We start from the raw sequence: 19,791 nt of genomic DNA, 5'->3' as shown, positions 1-19,791 counted from the left end.
CTATGTTTCTATTTCTGAAGTGAAATTTTCCATCTATATCCATAACAAGCCCACCCACTGCCATAATTAACTCGACTGCATTTCCCGGAACACTGCTTCCTGCAAGGATTCCATTCCATTCCAGTCTCCACCTCCACTGCATCTGTTCTGTTGATGCCACATTCCACAGAGGTGCCTCTGTCATTTAGTTCTTTTTCCTCAACCATGAATTTTCCTCCAAGCTTGTGGTTGACAGGGGCCTCAATCATGTATGATCCATTTTCTGAATTTCTGCACTTATCCCATCCCTCCATCCCTCCCAGGATAACAGCATGTCTACCCTTGTTCTCATGTTCCATCCCTACACAACCTCACATTCCAAAGGGTGATATTGGACTTGAAATATTAAGAACTGCTGCCAGACATGCTGAGTTTTCCCTGAACTTCCTGTTTTTATTTAAATTCTGTGACCAATTGTGGTTTGTCACACCTCCTTGTAGGCTGTTCAACCTTCCTTAAAATCTGTAAAGGATGTGCCACTAAGGGACAGTGGGCACGTGTCTGCAGGAAATTTGGTGCCAAAAGTCAAGCTAAACCCAGAACAAAATTGAAGAAGGTGAGAACTGCAGATGCTGGAGATCAGAGTCGAGAGTGTGGTGCTGGAAAAGCACAGCAGATGCGGCAGCATTTATGGAGTGAAATCAGAGTTAACGTTTCAGGTCAAGTGGCCCTTTCTCAGCTAGCAGGCCATAGTAATACTGCAGAACATCGACTGTGAGACAGCTAGCAGGACATAGTTATACTGCAGAACACCGTGTGTGAGACAGCTCGCAGTCCATAGTTATACTGCAGAACACCGAGTGTGAGACAGCTGGCAGGCCATAGTTATACTGCAGAACACCGAGGGTGAGACAGCTAGCAGGCCATAGTTATACTGCAGAACACCGAGTGTGAGACAGCGAGCAGGCCAGAGTTATACTGCAGAACACTGACTGTGAGACAGCTTGCAGGACATCGTTATACTGCGGAACACCGAGTGTGAGAGCGAGCAGGCTGCCCAGTTCGACTCTCCCCTCTATCTTGCAGCTGCATCATAACTCATTCTAGTCACATGAAATGTACTGCCCCTACTCTGACTAACATTTACCTAATAAGACAATACCTTTTTGATTAATAAGTCTAAAACTCAATCACTTTCACAGCTCAACCAACTTGGCAGAACTGCTTCGTTTTTATGAGACATAATCCCAACCTTAGGAGAAAGTGAGGACTGCAGGTGCTGGAGATCAGAGGCGAAGAGTGTGGTGCTGGAAAAGCACAGCCAGTCCGGCAGCATCCGAGGAGCAGGAGAGTCAAAATTTCGAGCATAATTTCTTCATCAGGAATAATCCCACATTTATCGTTTATCTCTGTTATTGTGGGACCCTATTTTTATTTTTCATGCTTGCTACAATCATCAAGCTGTCTGTTTTCATACATCTCTTACCAAACTGTCTCTTATAGGCATTATTTTTACACAACTCCCTGTGTATTAATTGGTAAGATTCTTTGTTTAAAGTTGACCCTATTACCTTGGGATAACTCCTTCTCAAAGCTACCATTGTGCTAACATGTGACCTCACTTTAATGCAGCATCAGCCAAGCGAATACTCTTACTGCAGTTATATTAATGTCAACGGGTGACCATAATGTCCCACCTCTGACCAAGGGCTGCCCCATTAACAGATAAAACATTTCTCATTCCAAATTCTGAGTTCAAATTGGATATCTTCCAAAATGTTTATCTATGTTTTGAGTACAAGCCACAACACCTTTCCACGACATCTTTTCTGTCCCGCATATAAAAAAACACACTTGTTAAACTTTCCGATGAAGTTGGTTTGAGAGTTTTGAACCTGTGATGCTTTTGGATAACTCCTTGTTTTTGTACAGATTTCAGTTGACTTTATGGGGTACTCTCGTTGTAAATGTCTTGGGAACTCCCTGTGAATACAATCCAATTTTCACAGGCTTTAACTTCTCTGACATAAAGTGACATGATGATCTCTTCCTTCACTGTGCCTAATGCCCCTACACCTTGGTGCACCCCGTCCTGCCTCTTGGGAACTGCTCTTTCAATCCGAAAGCTCGTTCACAAAATGTGAGAGGAGCAAAGACTTTGAGGAATTCAAAGCTAAAGGGCATAATTTTAAGGTGGAAGGAGAAAGATTTAAAAGGGACCTGAAGGGCACGTTTGGAATTAACTGCCAGAGGATGATGTCGATATTGATACAGTCACAACATTTAAAAAGACATTTCAACAGATACATAAATAGGAAAGGTTTCGAGAGATAGGGGCCAAACACAGCAAAATGAGACTAATTTAGTTCAGGAAACTTGGCCAGCATGGACGGGTTAGTCCGAAGGTTTTTGTTTCTGTGCTGCATGGCCCCACTGACATCGACCTTCAGGGTCATCTTGCCCGCATTTGTTGCTCCACATTCTGAAGGGGTCTACCATATCAGTGTTGCCTCTTTCCAATTATACATACTTTCCCAGGAAGGGCAGGGCAACAGCTGCTGGGACATGGGGGTTATGTGTGTCAAATGTAACCAGTGTAGGGAGGACAAACAGACAGACAGACAGAATGGAGAGGAGACCTCACCTACCTTTTCTTCAAATATTGATGGGAGAGGTTGACATTATTACATACTCCCAGGGGTCATGTCGAAGTATCCCTCACTGGGAAAATCCTACATGGAGAAAATATCTACTGTATGAAACCCAGAGTAACCCGGATAGATTCTCTTCTCAAAAACCTTCCAGTCAATCAGCATACCTTCACAGTTACCCTCGAATGTATTCCAGCTACTCCACTGGCCTGGAGTTTGGGTGCTTGCTCTGATTGACTGGACATTGAATTGGTGTTCGGCTGAAGCCAGCATAAAGGTACACCAACTGCACCTCAGCTCAAATGCTGATCTCCCAAAGTTGAATCACAATCCAGTAATGCTCTTGAGACCCTGTGATGATTCTCAACTCTGAACTTACATTTGATCTTAGACAAAAAGCCAAGAATCAATTGAAACACTAATTCAAGATTGCAATTCACAACCAACAAGACCCACATTTGTAATTCAGGAGCCTTTTGTGCCTCTAAACCTTTATTCATTTTTTCTGTATCGGACTTTGTGTCAGTATGTGGCTGTGTGTGTATGTGTGTGTCTATGTGCATATCTCTGTGCATCAAATAAGATCTTTATTCACAGATCCATGCTGATGATACCCAATCAGAGTATTATTAGTCAGGTACCTAATTAACCCATAATTTATAATAGATTCTCACATTTACTTTAACCCTAATGTGAGGCAAAAAGGTCTGTCGTTCTCAGTGTTCTCTCTTGCAACTTTTTTTGACTTATTGGTTTGCATTTATCACCTTCCAATCCATGGGAATCATCAAATATTTCTGCAAGTATCTCACTCAACAGTGTGGACCTGAGATGTAAAGCATTAAGCCTCTATAACTTCAGCAGCTTTATCTGATCAAATCATATCTCCTTCAGCTCTTCATTCTCCCTAATCATTCAGATCTACATTCATTAAATATGAGCACAAAGGAATCATTTACCTTCTCTGCCATTTCTGTATTCCCCAATACAAATTATTCAGACAGTCCTTTTAGTTGACCTCGTTTCATTTTGGTTAAATGCTTTCCTATAAAAGCAATTACAGTACTGTGTTTTTGCGACATACCTCTCATATTCTATTCCCCATACCCCCTTGCTTAGTCCTCCTTTGTATTCTGTGAACTTCCCAAGAATTCCTGATATTCCTGACAACATTATGGATCTTTTCTTTTAACCATATGGAATTCTCAACTTCCTTTGTTGGTCATGGTTGATTGACCTTTCTTGAATTTTTGTTCTTTGAAAAATGCATTCTTGCTGTACATCATGCAACTGTTACTGAAAACTATTCATTATTGTATAGAGACATTTGTTTTATTGTATTTTCACACTTCACCTCAAACAATTTGAGCTTAATGCCTTTACAATTTCCCCTATTCAAATTTAACACCCTTCCTAAACTTGGAATATTCAGTTCCCAGGGCTGGTTATGATGCAACTATTGTTTCTGGAATGGCAATTTTCTATCCTTTATTATTGCCTCCAAGTTGCTTACCTTCTTGCAAATGCTGTGTGCATTCAGATGAAGTGCCCTGAGCTTTCTAATTTTAAAACTTGCTGTTTTCTCTGCCTTCTTGTCTCCCTGGCATCTTTTGACTTCCTGGTGCTATCTTTACTTCCTTGCAATTTGGGTTCACCTCAGCTTGTCAGGAGGATGGGAACCTATTTTTTAATTCCATTCCAACAGCACAAGCACATCTCTATGCAAGGATATCAGTTCTGGTCACAAAAAGTCTTACCTATCCAAGAATGAAGTTGAATTGCTCTGAAGTCTGATACCTTCCCAGAGGGTCGTAAATCGGTGGAATTCCTTGCCCAGTAAAGTAGTTGATGCTACTTCAGTAAATATTTTTAAGCTAAGATAGATTTTTTTTGAAAAATAAAGGAATTAAGGGACACAGTCCGAGGGTGGGTAAGTGGAGCTGATGCCTTGAAAAGATCAGCCATGATCTTATTGAATGGTGGGGCAGGTTTGAAGGGCCAGGCAGCCCACTCCTGCTCCTAGTTCTTATGCTCTTATACCCTCCCTTTACACCAGTTCTCTCGGCATATATTGAAACACTGGACCTTTCTGTTTACAAGCTCACTTCTTACTTTGGATTGTTCAATGTTCCTATTCCATAGTTAGCAGAGACTTCATGTTACAATGCTCACCATCCAATGTATCATTCCCTATAACATGTAGCCCTTCTCATTCCAAAGAGCAATGTCTCCTCTTTATAATCGCCAGTTTTCCTAACTTGGTTCTGAATTAATTGATTTCACCACTCTTCCCCCATTCGCACTTCACATCATATAATGGCTGATTCGTTGCTCAGCAGTCCCTGTGGTGTAGAAAAACACTATCCAAACCACAGGAGAACAGTGCACAGGCACAGTGTCACCTTGTACTTGGAGCATGTGCAGTGCAAGCTAATGGCCATGGGTGGAGCTATCTTTTCTCTACCTGCAGGCGATGTGGATGTGGGAACAAGGAGGGAGGATTAGAGGTGGAGGGTGGACAGGGAATGGTTCTAAGCTTTAAGGAATGATTGCAAACTTGCAAATTCAGTGTTCATAATTCAGGCCTGGAATTCCAGGTATTTGGCCAAATGTCAGTGACGAAGCCGTGATATATTTCCAAGGCAGGATGATGGTGTTCTCATTTGTCTTCTGCCTTTGACCTCCTAGATGGTAGTCATTGTAGGTTTGAAAGGTGGTGTTTCAGGATCATTGATGAGTTTCTGATGTGCACCCCCCACCGCTGTGGATGGCGCACACTGCTCCTATTGAGCACCCGTGCTTGAAGGAATGCATATTTGTGAATGTGGTACCAATCAAGCAGGCTGTTTTGACCTGCATGGTGTTAAGCTCCTTATGTGTTGTTGTCTTGGCAAGTGTCGAACATTCCATCATACTCCTGACTTGTGCATTTAGATAGTGGACTGTCGTGGCAGAGTTAGGACGTAAGTTATTCACCACAGAATTCCTCTGTGACTGTGACTGAGTGTCGTTTAAGACAGAGTGTGAGCTTGTGAATTGGTGAGTGGGGAAACCTTGGAAGTTAACTCTAAGTTCAGCTCGGCCGCAGCTGCCGTGGTGGAATCCTGAACCAAAACCCACCCGTCCCAGCACAGGCCCAGGCCCAGGCTCAGGCCCAGGCCCAGGCCCAGGCTCAGGCTCAGGCCCAGGCCCAGGCCCAGGCCCAGGCCCATGACTGGCTCCAGCTCAGACATGCCTGCAGGATAGCCAGTTGTGGCAGTGGAGACCTCGCCAATTTCCAGCATCGGGAAGGATAGCCAAACCGAATCACAACCACGCAGGCAAGTAGGAGCCAAACCCTTAGCCAGCATTAAACTGGACAAAATTCCAAATCTTTGTTTTAGTTTCTTGCTTTTTTTTTTGTTCTGTTCAAAAGACGTTGAAGAATGGAAACTCTTTACACTTACATTGTATTCCAATACATGTAACAATAAATCTAATCTAATCTAATCTGAAGGTTAATTAATAAAATCTAGTCAAATTTGAATTTAGTATTGAATGACAATTTACTGGAGAAGTTTGGTTTATCTCAGTCTTAGTCAAGGATATATTTGCTATGTTATGAAGAACAACTTTGTGTCGTGAATTAAATCACTGTCTAGAAGTGTTCTCTTGCCAGCAGTGACACATCATCTCTGCGAAATTTCAACAAGTATTTAAAAAAAGATCTTCCTGAACAATTGAATGATAGCAGCTGATCACTGAGAGCATTTTGAAATAGAGTGTGAGAATGGAAACATGGTGGGGGGGAGAATTCAATGCAGTGAGGGCAGAAATACAATTCTAATCCTTAACATAAAAGGAGTGGACCAAAGAGAGAGGAGTGACAGAGATGAGCAGTGGGATATGCGAGCTGAAGACTGGAACCATTATTTAGGTGATCAAATGGGTGAGTGGTGAGTGGATTCTGTTTCTTTTTCACATTATTTGTAAACAGAGATAGAATGGTGTCACATAAAAATATGCTAGATGAAATGAAAGGCACATAATGTCGAGGATAATACATTGGCATGATTACAGGACTGGCGAAATAACAGGAAACTGAGAGTTGGGAGAAGTAATTTTACATCAGCACATGGTAGATATTGGAGGGTGAAAGGAGCAGTGATGAAGAGCAGGACAATGAAAGTACTGAAGGTCCGAGTGATCTTAGTGTGCACATCCGTAGAGCCTGAAGGTAGCAAGGCAGATAGATGGTAATTGAGAAAGCATGTAGGATACTAGCCTTTAACTGTTTTTTTTCCAGAGGGGTCATAAAGTCAGAGGTTCTGATATGTCTGGGTTTATCTACTTGGGAATGTTTTAAGTCTTTCTTTTAAAACACGTGTACAATGAAAGGAGAGTGGCCATTTCTCCCAATACTGGGTTGTATTCTATTAGGTTGCAAGGGACACACAATGCCTGGTTCACAGATAAAAGGTCTCTACTTTATCAATTGAAAATACAACAACAGCTGAAGGAAATGTTGCCTTGTACTCTTCAGGTTTGCAATGAGTTTTGATCGCACATAACAGACAGACAGCTGCTGAAGTCGGGAGAACTGAACACCTCTCTCTCTCTCTTTCTGTAACTTATTCCCAGTTTGAAACTGCACTGTTCCCTGAGAACCAATCACAGTTTTGGGCAGGCAAAAGGTCATATGATCTGTTATCTACAACTGGTCACTAGTCCATAGACCAGTCAGCATCTTGTTGTAAACAAGAACTATATCTGTACATACCCTCGGATTCAATCTGTCTACAATCTAAACTTCACTTGCCACTTGTTCAAACGGCTGTTTACACAATGTTTGCCATGTCTGTGAGGTTGCTTACTTTTCAAACCATACAGCATCTTTGTAACTCACTCGTGTTTGAAATTAAATCCTGCTATTTAAGTCCACAATTTTAAAAAGTGCAAGAATAAAAAGATAAGGTCTTTACCTTGGGGATTTAAGCATGATGGGGAACAAGCAGCAGAGCAGAGTTCAGGTCATAATCAGACTCACCATGATCTTATTGAAGAGTGAAGGCAGACTCCAGGGGCTAATGACCTACTATTGCTCCCATCTCTCATGATCCTGGCTACTCCAGTGTTACTGACAGGATCTGTCAATGTGTTGTTTAAGCTGACAATCTCTTATTAAGGAGAGCATCCAGAGATTGGCCTTTCCCTGGTTTTCTGACATCTCCAGGTGGGTGAGCCTGCTGAAGTCTACCTGGTGATCAGGTAACCTCCTCCTTGGATCCTGAGTATAATGGTTTGTTGACCAGGAATGGCTCCTCATGTTGTGTGCCACTGCCACTGTTCTGCCTTGATGAGCTGATAGCAATGATGTAGTGGGTCAGATTATCATTTACATCCAGTAGAGATTCTGCAAGTATGGCTGCATGGCCTGATGTCCTTCTGGTGGTGGGTCTTTTTCCAGCCTCTGAGCTGCCATGGAGCTGATGCCTGTCTCTCCACCCTACCACCATCACCATTTTCAAACTCAATACTCTACTTGAACCTATCTAACTCCCTTTTCCATAAAGGTCTGAAACCCATTCCATCAGATGAAAGGCTTCAGCACTCAGCTCAATGGCAGAACTGGTGCATCTCCTGCAGTGGGGAGAGTTGCCAACTTACTCTCTTTTCTGTGCCACTGAGGATAATCAGAGCTCCTTGTTATTTTTCTTTCCCATTACCTTAAATCTGTGTTCCCTGTTTGTCATCAAATTGCAAAGAAGAAAGAGAGATTGAGAAATGTACACTGTTAGAGATGGATTTCCAGATCTTAGATCCTTTGCAACTAAAGGCAATTCAATCAATATTCTACCAATATTTAATGCTCAGGGATTGCATAATATGCTGAAGGTCAGAATAAGAGATTTTATTCACTTTCTGTTCCAGCCTATGTTGTCAGATATTAACAATTTTTTTTTGGCTCTTCTGAATTTGGAAATTACTGAAAACAGACACATTTCTTCAAAAAGTTTCGATTTGTTCTCATCAGGACACACACAGGAATATCAAAAGAATACAGATATTTCTAAACCAGAAAAGTGTGCTTATTTTTTGGGACAAGACGACTGATTCACTGAGCCATTGCCATAAAAAGAGAGGATATATAGGCTCCTCAATATCTCAGCTATTTTAAGAAAAAGTGAGGTTAAACATATTAATTTTGGTTGCAGAGAAGGGATCCCAACATATGGATGTGTCTTCTATCAAGGGTCAATCAACCACATTATGAGCTTATCTGACTACCTCAAGTTTTCTTTTCAAATGATACTCCCAGTACACTCAAGATTGTTCAGCAAATGTCTGATTGTTGAAGAGATTGAACAATAGATGTTTTGTTTCAGGTTTTACAGGCTTCGGTTGGTTAATTATGGTCTGCATTCTGCTGTTATGAACCAAGGAACATACTGATTGAGTCAATCAGCCTATTGGTGGGATATATTACCACATATCTAGCATCACACTCTCACGGAAATTTATACAAAGCATTGCTCAGTTGTGTGGGAGGCAGAACATCTTTTTGAATGTCCTAAGGAAAATCCTGTTTGTGCAGAATACCACTCACGTTGTTACTGCACAGTAACAGAGGGACTGGGCTGGCTTCGTCTTTGAGATGTTTAAATCTACTGCTAAATGTGATTCTCTGATTAGTCTGCTCTTACTGTAGTGAAGAAAACCTAGACCAAGAACAAAATTAGGATGATCATAAATATTATTTTTTAAATTTCCAAATGTTTTGGGGTGTTAGTTACCCATTCCTTTCTACATAGCAATTCTTTGACCAATTAGGTTTACTTTTCAACCAATCAGCACCTCTTCTCTTGGTCAATTATTGTTGTCATCATTTGGAATTTGGCATTTTTACATTTGTTCTGATGAGTGCAAAATGAAAAACATTGGCATCATGTCTCCGCAAATATAAGGTATGAAACATTTACAGACAGCCTCTGATGTATAGATACCGTAGCAGGGTAGGGATGAGATATGGATTCCTGATGAAGGGCTTTTGCCCGAAACGTCGATTTTCCTGCTCCTTGGATGCTGCCTGACCTGCTGTGCTTTTCCAGCACCACACTTTCAACTCTGATCTCCAGCATCTGCAGTCCTCACTTTTGCCTAAAAGCTTGTTTAGTGGCTGTGGTAAGTTGGGAGGTGAATATTAAAGAGTTGAGTTCTGGTGTTTAACAATCAATGATCCCCATAAATAGACACCTCAAGCTGCTTTGTGAGAATCTCACCACGCCGCTAGTGAAAAGTATCAAAGATGCAGTGACATGATGTCGAGGTCCACTCATCACTCAATTCTGTTGAATGTCTCTCCACAGCCCATGTCAGTCTCCTACAACATTCTACCCTATGGGCCAAATGGCCTCCTCTGATGCAGTAACCATTCTACACTTATATGTGTGAGGCAGGAAAGTTAAAGTTTATCTGTATTTTCAATAAAATTTGCTCATTTAAAACTGGGGAGCTCCTCCCTGGGGTCCAGGACTAAGAGCTAATTAATTTCACTCTTATTTAAAGATAATTCATTCTTGTTCAAGATTCCACCACCAGAGAAAATACTCCCTCCTACCTCGCTTTAAATTAGACAATCTCACACTGTCCCACACTAGGTCACACTGTGATGGAATTCTCTCATTTAACCTGTCAATGGCCTTTCACTCTGCCTCCTAACCAAGTGTCATCTGTAAACGTGGATAGAATACTCCCTGTTCATTCATCCCAGTCATTAAAAACTAAGGCCCAAGGACAGCTCCTTTGGGATCGACCAAATCCTACCAAAGGGAAGACATTATCTTGAACCCATTCTCTGTTTCCTACCCTCCCACTTTTCAGCCATGCCAAAGATTCCCTCTAATTTCATATGCCCTCATTGTCATGAACAATCTCTTGTATCGATCTGATTAATAACTTTCTGGGCGTCCATCGAGACCATGTCCAGAGCCTGCCCAAATCATCACAGACTGAGAATGGAGTCAAGAACAAAGACAATCTGAGCTGATTCAAAAATGTTTCTGAAATTCTGAAAAACAGTTGAAGAGTTCCGAGGAGTACAGGACACTGTGTTGAACAGAACTTATTGAATTCTCACACAAAGTTGCACATATACAAACACATCTTGTTGCATGTCTGGTCTGTCTTTGTGTGATCAGCCCAAACCAGGTATAATATGAACATTAAACCGACGCCACATCCCCCCCCAACACACACACAGACACAAACACACACACACACACACACGCACAGACACACACACACGTACAAACATACGCACAGAGAGACACACACACTCTCATCCAATGAATATCAATGGTGGAATGGAAACAATCTTCAGAAACTCCATAAAGTGTAAGGATGGAGGGGAGTGTGGGAATGAGGATTTCTAACACAATCTCCATTCTCTCACACTGAGAATGGATTATTCCCCATTCTAATGGACATTTATTTTGTTTCTGCAGATTCCCCAAGTGAGGCTCACACGATAGTTCCCAGTAAGTGACTGAGGGTCAGAGTGTTGGGCTATACCAACCCCCACAACAAAGAACCTGAGTTGCTGTGATGGAACAGGATAAATATTAGTGAGACTCTGGAGAGACATTGTTTGCTCTTCTTCACCAACATTGTTGTTTAATGGAGCTCTCAATCTCCATTGACTGTCTCACTTTGCTATTTTACAATAGTCAGGGCAATTGAAATATCTTTATTTTGTCAGAAGGGCACTTCAGAGATGGAAATTAATTCACAATTTCTGGGATTTAGCAATTGATTTTGAATGGGAAGTTGAGTATGTTCGTTGTGGGAGCAAATCTCTGGTTCGGATAAGGAACTGACAATGACCTGGAGCTCAGTTTCTGAGTGAGTTCACTCACAACTGTCAGTTAGAAATGGACACTTTCTGCCTGAGGCTGGGATGGTTTTGGTGTTAGGTTGAAGTTGGTGTTTGATTACAGAGTTTCCTGCCTATCCTGTAGATATTCTCCATTTCTGTGGGTGAGTTGCTGGAGAATTGTTACAACATAACAATGAGGAAAATGGCCAAAGGTGTTGATGCAATGTCACAGCAATGTCATCACTGAGTTGGGTTTGTGCTGGATCTGTCGATGGGTTTCTTGACGGGAGACTCCTGCAAAGTGGACAGATATGTGTTAATGTTCTCAAAGCATGCCTTAAGAGGCCAAATACTCCCAGTGGATTATAGAGTGTCCAGGCTTGTGACCACCAAAACTGGAGATGGCTCAACTGGGAAGGCACCAAAGAAACTGAGAAACTTCACCGTGTGTGTGCAGAGGGTGAGCTGGGGCATCGTGAGAGCACACACACACACATTCCAATAACCCAACGCCCTACCTCCTGCACTGTCTACCTACAGCATGTGTGTAAGAGTCTGCAGATCAGTCATCAGCCATCTGAGACCCACTGCAGCAGAAAGAGAAGCAAGTTATCCTTGATTCCACAGGACTGACTTCAAAGGACAGGACATTCCATTGGCAATGGGGATCTCTGACACATGGTGAACTTACCAAAGAAATAATATGATCAGAATGGTCTCTGAACTGTGTAAACAAGTAAATAATTAACACAGCGATACAACAGTATATTAAATCCTGCAAAAATGGAATGGTTTATGATCATCAATAAATATGTTCTCATGTCTCTATGTTTACAATAACTCCATAAACCAACCTGGATGGATCCAAATTAAGGTCCAAAGATTGACCTTAATCATGTTCTATTTAAACATTACAAAGTACACCCATTGCTATATGTAACAAAGTACGTCAATCGCAAACTGACTGCTCAAAAATATACTGAATGCTGTAAGTGTAAAACAAAACTAAAACCAAAGGAGGGAAGTACTCATCAGGTCTGTCAGCACTGGGATCGAGAGAAACAGGGTTAATGTTTCAAGTCAATAACTTCAACAGAATGGGAAAACATTAGAAATGTTAGAGACTTTAAGCATTTAAACTGGAGAAGGATGAGTAAAGACAACTAATGGTCTGTGATTGGACAGGAGACATGAGACATTAAATATCAAAAGATGTGGAGCAGAAATAATTGGATTCACCACAGAAGAAGCTAAAGGTGGGTCTAGAGAGGGTGGGAATGACAGAATAGGAAACAGCCGCTTTTCAAAAGGAAATGTAAAAGAGAAACCAAAGAAAGATCAACACTTTGGTTCAGATCCAGTCGGGATAGGTAATGTTCAATTAGGATCTCATAAACTCGGTCAATTAACAAAACAAAATCTGTGCCCCAAGATCCCTCATTGTTAACAAAAACAAAATCTTAGATGAACAAAAACAAAACCATCACCATGAATAATTCTGCAGGTACAGTTTGTGACTCCTTAATTAGGATTCCAGTTCTCCTTTCGGCATCCCTGATGAGCTGCTTTCTTCTTTCACATAACTCTCATCATCATTGGCCAACGCAAAAGTATGTTACAGCTCTCCAGCATTTACTTTAATTTTCTCAGCGTTCCAGCTCTTTATGCTGAAGATGTCAGACTGGACTCAAAATATTAGCTTTTGTTTCTCTTCCCTCAGATGTTGCCCGACTGGCTCCAGCACTTTCTGTTTCTCTAACTTTACAAACTGGTCATGACCAAGAAGCTGGTGACCCTTCACCTCCACATGGGGAACGTTTGATTCATCAAACTGATGAAACCTGTTCCTCACATTTGCCTCATCTGCTGTCATCTTCCATGAATCTCACTGTTAAATGCAGACTACAAAATCCTGTCAAAGGTCATCGCCAACCGGGTCAGGTCTGCTCTGGGATCGGTGATCCACCCGGACCAAACCTGTGCTGTACCGGGCAGGAAGATCTCTGAGAGTCTCGCACTCCTCAGGGATACGATCGCCTACGTGCAGGACAGGGGGGTGGACACCTGCCTCATCAGCCTGGACCAGGAGAAAGCCTTTGACAGGATATCGCATACATATATGAGGGATGTCCTCTCCAAAATGGGCTTTGGGGAGGGAATCGGAAATTGGATCAGACTGCTCTACACCAACATTGTCAGTGCAGTCTCAATCAATGGGTGGGAATCAGATAGCTTCCCTGTAAGATCTGGAGTCAGGCAGGGATGCCCCCTCTCACCCGCCTTGTTTGTGTGTTGCATAGAGCCATTTGCCGAATCCATCAGGAAGGATGCGAGCCTGAGAGGGGTGACTATTCCTGGCAGCGGGGGCCTGCAGGTTAAGGCCTCCCTGTACATGGATGACGTCGCTGTTTTCTGCTCGGATCCGCTGTCCGTGCACAGACTCGTGTGCATCTGCGACCAGTTCGAACGGGCCTCGGGGGCCAAGGTAAACCGAGGCAAGAGCGAGGCCATGCTCTTCGGGAACTGGGCCGACCAATCCTCTATCCCCTTCACCGTCAGGACTGACCACCTGAAGGTGCTGGGTATTTGGTTCGGGGGGGCTGGGGCGTGCGCCAAGACCTGGGAGGAGCGGATCAGAAAGATGAGACAGAAACTAGGCAGATGGGGGCAACGGTCGCTCTCCATCGCGGGAAAAAACCTGGTCATCAGGTGTGAGGTCCTCTCAGTATTGCTATATGTGGCACAGGTCTGGCCTATCCCCAGGACCTGTGCCGCCGCAGTCACCCGGGCCATCTTCCAATTCATTTGGAGATCAAAGATGGACCGGGTCCGAAGAGACTCAATGTACAAAGACCGGTGCAATGGGGGAAAAAACACGCCCAATGCCACCCTCACCCTGATGGCCACCTTTGTGTGTGGCTGCATCAAGCTGTGCGTGGATCCTCGGTACGCAAACACCAAGTGTCACTACGTACTGAGGTTCTACCTGTCCCCGGTGTTGCGAAGGATGGGCCTGGCCTCGCTGCCGCGGAACGCTCCGAGTAGTTGGACCGTTCCGTATCACCTGTCCTTCGTGGAGAAATTTATGAGGAAAAACACCTTTGACCACAAGTCCATCAGGAAGTGGTCAGCACGTAGCGTCCTTGAGACCCTTCGGGAAAAGGAGAGGGCGGATCCTGTCGAGCGGTTCCCTGAGCAGACTGTCAAAGCCATTTGGCAGAATGCCTCATCGCCAGAACTTTCCAACAAGCACCAAGACGTGGCTTGGCTGGTGGTGAGAAGGGCTCTGCCTGTGAGATCCTTTATGCACGCCCGGACTCTCTGCCGCACCGCACGCTGCCCTCGAAGTGGCTGCGGGGGGGACGAGACTGTCACACACCTCCTTCTGGAATGTGCCTATGCAGAGGAAGTCTGGAGAGGAATGCAGTGGTGCTTGTCGAGGTTCGTCCCGAGCAGCGCCGTGACGCGGGACTCCGTGCTCTACGGCCTGTTCCCCGGGACTCACACCGAGACGAACATTAACTGCGCCTGGAGGATCATCAACTCGGTGAAGGACGCTCTCTGGGCGGTCCGAAACCTGTTGATCTTCCAGCTGAAGGAGTTGACCCCGACCGAGTGTTGCAGACTGGCACATTCCAAGGTCCAAGACTACGTGCTGAGGGACGCGCTGAAGCTTGGGGCAGCTGCCGCCAAGGCGCGGTGGGGAAAGACCACCGTGTAAGATCGGCCTGCCGAAAGAAGAACAGGGGGCCCATACAGACGTTTTTTTGGGCTCTGCTGATGCCTCAGCCAAATATATGTATATATACAAGATGGAAAAAATGCACAGGATTGTAAAGGACAAGAATAAAGTCGAATCTGTGTTTGTAAATATGGACATATGTATGGCATGATCCAATGTACAGACCATCAAATCATTTATGAATAAAGTATATTTTTGAAATAAAAAAAAAAAAAAATCTTCCATGAATTCATGAGGAAAGGCATCATCACCCTCATCGACAAGCGGAAGGGGAGAGGAGAAACTCAGAAATTGGAGACCAATCTCACTGTTGAATGCAGATTACAAATTTCTGTCAAAGGTAATCGCCAACCGGGTCAGATCTGCTCTGGGGTCGGTGATTCACCCCAACCAAACCTGTGCTGTGCCGGGCAGGAAGATCGCTGAGAGTCTCGCACTCCTCAGGGATACGATCGCCTACGTGCAGGACACAGGATTGGGCACCTGCCTGATCAGCCTGCACCAGGAGAAAGCCTTTGACAGGATATCACACAGGTATATGAGAGATGTTCTCTCCAAAATGGGCTTTGGGGAGGGAATCTGCAATTTGATCAGACTGCTCTACACCAACATTGTCAGTGCAGTCTCAATCAATGGGTGGGAATCAGATAGCTTCCCAGTCAGATCTGGAGTCAGGCAGGGCTGCCCTCTCTCTCCTGCCTTGTTTGTGTGCTGCATCGAGCCATTTACCGAATCCATCAGGAAGGATGCGAGCCTGAGAGGGGTGACTATTCCTGGCAGCGGGGGCCTGCAGGTTAAGCCCTCCCTATACATGGATGACGTTGCCGTTTTCTGCTCGGATCCACTGTCCGTGCACAGACTCATGTGCATCTGTGACCAGTTCGAACGGGCCTCGGGGACCATGGTAAACCGAGGCAAGAGTGAGGCCATGCTCTTCGGGAACTGGGCCGACCAATCCTCGATCACCTTCACCATCAGGACCGACCACCTGAAGGTGCTGGGTATTTGGTTCGGGGGGGCTGGGGCGTGCGCCAAGTCTTGGGAGGAGCGTATCAGCAAAGTGAGGCAGAAACTGGGCAGATGGAAGCTACGGTTGCTCTCCATCGTGGGAAAAAACCTGGTCATCAGGTGTGAGGCACTGTCTTTGCTATTATACGTGGCACAGGTCTGGCCTATTCCCAGAACCTGTGCCGCTGCAGTCACCCGGGCCATCTTCCAGTTTATATGGAGGTTAAAGATAGACCGGGTCCAAAGGGACTCACTGTACAAAGAGCTGGGCAATGGGGGTAAAAATACACCCAATGCCACCCTCTCCCTGATGGCCAGCTTTGTGAATAGCTGCATCAAGCTATGTGTGGATCCCCGGTACGCAAACACCAAGTGTCACTACGTACTGAGGTTCTACCTGTCCCCAGTGTTGCGAAGGATGGGCCTGGCCTCGCTGCCGCGGAACGGTCCGAGTAGTTTTAAATTAGATTAGATTACTTACAGTGTGGAAACAGGCCCTTTGGCCCAACAAGTCCATACCGCCCCGCCGAAGCGCAACCCACCCATACCCCTACATGTACCCCTTACCTAACACTACGGGCAATTTAGCATGGCCAATTCACCTAACCTGCACATCTTTGGACTGTGGGAGGAAACCGGAGCACCCGGAGGAAAACCATGCAGACACGGGGAGAACGTGCAAACTCCACACAGACAGTCGCCTGAAGCGGGAATTGAACCCAGGTCCCTGGCGTTGGACCGTTCCGTATCACCTGTCCTTCGTGGAGAAGTTTATGAAGAAAAACACCTTTGACCACAAGTCCATCAGGAAGTGGTCAGCACGTAATGTCCTTGAGACCCTTCGGGAAAAGGAGAGGGTGGATCCTATCGAGCGGTTCCCTGAGCAGACTGTCAAAGCCATTTGGCAGAACGCCTCATCGCCAGAACTTTCCAACAAGCACCAAGACATGGCTTGGCTGGTGGTGAGAAGGGCTCTGCCTGTGAGATCCTTTATGCACGCCCGGACTCTCAGCCGCACCGCACGCTGCCCTCGAAGCGGCTGCGGGGGGGACGAGACTGTCACACACCTCCTTCTGGAATGTGCCTATGTAGAAGAAGTCTGGAGAGGAATGCAGTGGTGCTTGTCGAGGTTCGTCCTGAGCAGCGTGTGATGCGGGACTCTGTGCTCTACGGCCTGTTCCCCGGGACGTGCACCGAGACGAACATCAACTGTGCCTGGAGGATCATCAACTCGGTGAAGGACGCTCTCTGGGCGGTCCGAAACTGTTGATCTTCCAGCTGAAGGAGTTGACCCCGACTGAGTGTTGCAGACTGGCACATTCCAAGGTCCAGGTCTACATGTTGAGGGACACGCTGAAGCTTGGGACAGCTGCTGCCAAGGCACGGTGGGGAAAGACCACCGTGTAACATCTGCCTGCCTAAAGAAGAACAGGGGGCCCACGCAGTCATTTGGGCTCCGCTGATGCCTCAGCTAAATCTATGGACATATGATTTATAAATGTACAGACCTGTGTATAAATTCTGATCTCTGTATGCAATTGTTTACGTATATATGGCATAACCAACTGTACAGACCATCAAATTATTTTATGAACAAAGTATATTTTTGAAATAAGGTACACAGTTCATGAGAATCATATAACTGGGGAGGGGGTGGATTTCACGCAGTCTGCAGCCCCTCGGTGCACTGTGGCAGGTGGGTCTCAAGCCTGTAGCCTTTCCCTTTCAAGCCTTTGCAGTGACTCCCCCAAGCTTTAGTGTGGCCCTTAGAACATGACTCCCAACCTTGGAATGTACCGATTGGCAACACTCAGTCTCTGACAACTCTCAGCTCTGGATGACCAACATGTTTGAGGCAGATCAAAGAGAGCTTTTACCACATTGATGGTCCTTGAGCAGCAGTTGGTTTTTCTCTCACTGTATATCACTGGGAACAGCCCTGGAGCACAGGAAACTGCTCAGGATGAGCAGCCCATCAGAGGAATATAACTAGGTCTGACTCTCACCCTCCTTCATGTCACACAGCATTAAAGAGTGACTCCAATATTTACCATTTACTCTCCAGCATATCCATACAATCTGAATTCTGTATCCTTTTTCCTTCTGTCCTGATCTATTTTGTAATTCTAAAGTGTCCTTCAGTACTTATTACACTCCCCAACCTGGGGGTTATGTGTGGCTGAGGGGTGAATTTCTCCTGATTTCACTCACATCTCACAGCCGGGTCAGTGTTAATCTTAGAATCCCTGCAGTATGGAAACAGTCCCTTTGGTGCATAAACCAAATTATCTGCTGACATTTCCTCCACCTCCGAACACACCCCACCACCAGGGATATATTTCCCTCCCCACCCCTTTCCACCTTCCGCAAAGACTGTTCCCTCCTCGACTACCTGGTCAGGCCCACGCCCCCCTACAACCCACCCTCCCATTCTGGCACTTTCCTCTGCCACCGCAGGAACTGTAGAACCTGCGCCCACACCTCCTCCCTCACCTCCATCCAAGGCCTAAAGGAGCCTTCCACATCCATCAAAGTTTTATCTGCACATCCACCAATATCATTTATTGTATCCGTTGCTCCTGATGTGGTCTCCTCTACATTGGGAGACTGGACGCCTCCTAGCAAAGAGCTTTAGGGAACATCTCCGGGACACCCGCACCAATCAACCACACCGCCCTGTGACCCAACATTTCAACTCTCCCTCCCACTCTGCTGAGGACATGGAGGTCCTGGGCCTCCTTTACCGCCGCTCCCTCACCACCAGATGCCTGGAGGACGAACGCCCCATCTTCCTCCTCGGAACACTTCAACCCCAGGGCATCAATGTGGACTTCAACAGTTTCCTCATTTCCCCTTCCCCCACCTCACCCCAGTTCCAAACTTCCAGCTCAGCACTGTCCCCATGACTTGTCCTACCTGCCTATTGTCTTTTCCACCTCTCCACTCTACCCTCCCCCCCCATCCTATTACTTTCATCCTCTCCTATTGTACTCTATGCTACTTTCTCCCCACCCCCACCCTCCCTCACTTATCTCTCCGCCCTTCAGGCTCTCTGCCTGTATTCCTGATGAAGGGTTTTTGCCCGAAACATCGATTTTACTGCTCCTCGGATGCTGCCTGAACTGCTGTGCTCTTCCAGCACCACCAATCCAGAATCTGGTTTCCAGCATCTGCAGTCATTGTTTTTACCAATAAGTCCACAACAACCATCCGAAGAGTAGCCCACCCAGTCCCATTCCCCATTATCCTATATTTACCTCCAATTAATGCACCTCACCTACACATTCCTGGACACGATGGGCAACTTACTGGGGCCAATTCACCGAACCTGCACATCTTTGGATTGTGGGAGGAAACCGGAGTACCCAGAAGAAGCCCATGCAGACACGGGGAGAATGTGTAAACTCCACACAGACAGTCGCCCGAGGCTGGAATCGAACCCAATTCCATGGTACTGTGAGGCATCACTGAGCTACCGTGCCATGTTCTTGAAGAGCTCTCAGTTAATGACATCTGAAATCCTTGGTGTGCCAGACTGGAATATTGTGCTCACAAGT

This window comes from Chiloscyllium punctatum, chromosome 30 (genome assembly GCF_047496795.1).
Source record: "Chiloscyllium punctatum isolate Juve2018m chromosome 30, sChiPun1.3, whole genome shotgun sequence".
NCBI classification, from domain to species: Eukaryota; Metazoa; Chordata; class Chondrichthyes; order Orectolobiformes; family Hemiscylliidae; genus Chiloscyllium; species Chiloscyllium punctatum.
This window is presented reverse-complemented; position numbering follows the sequence as displayed.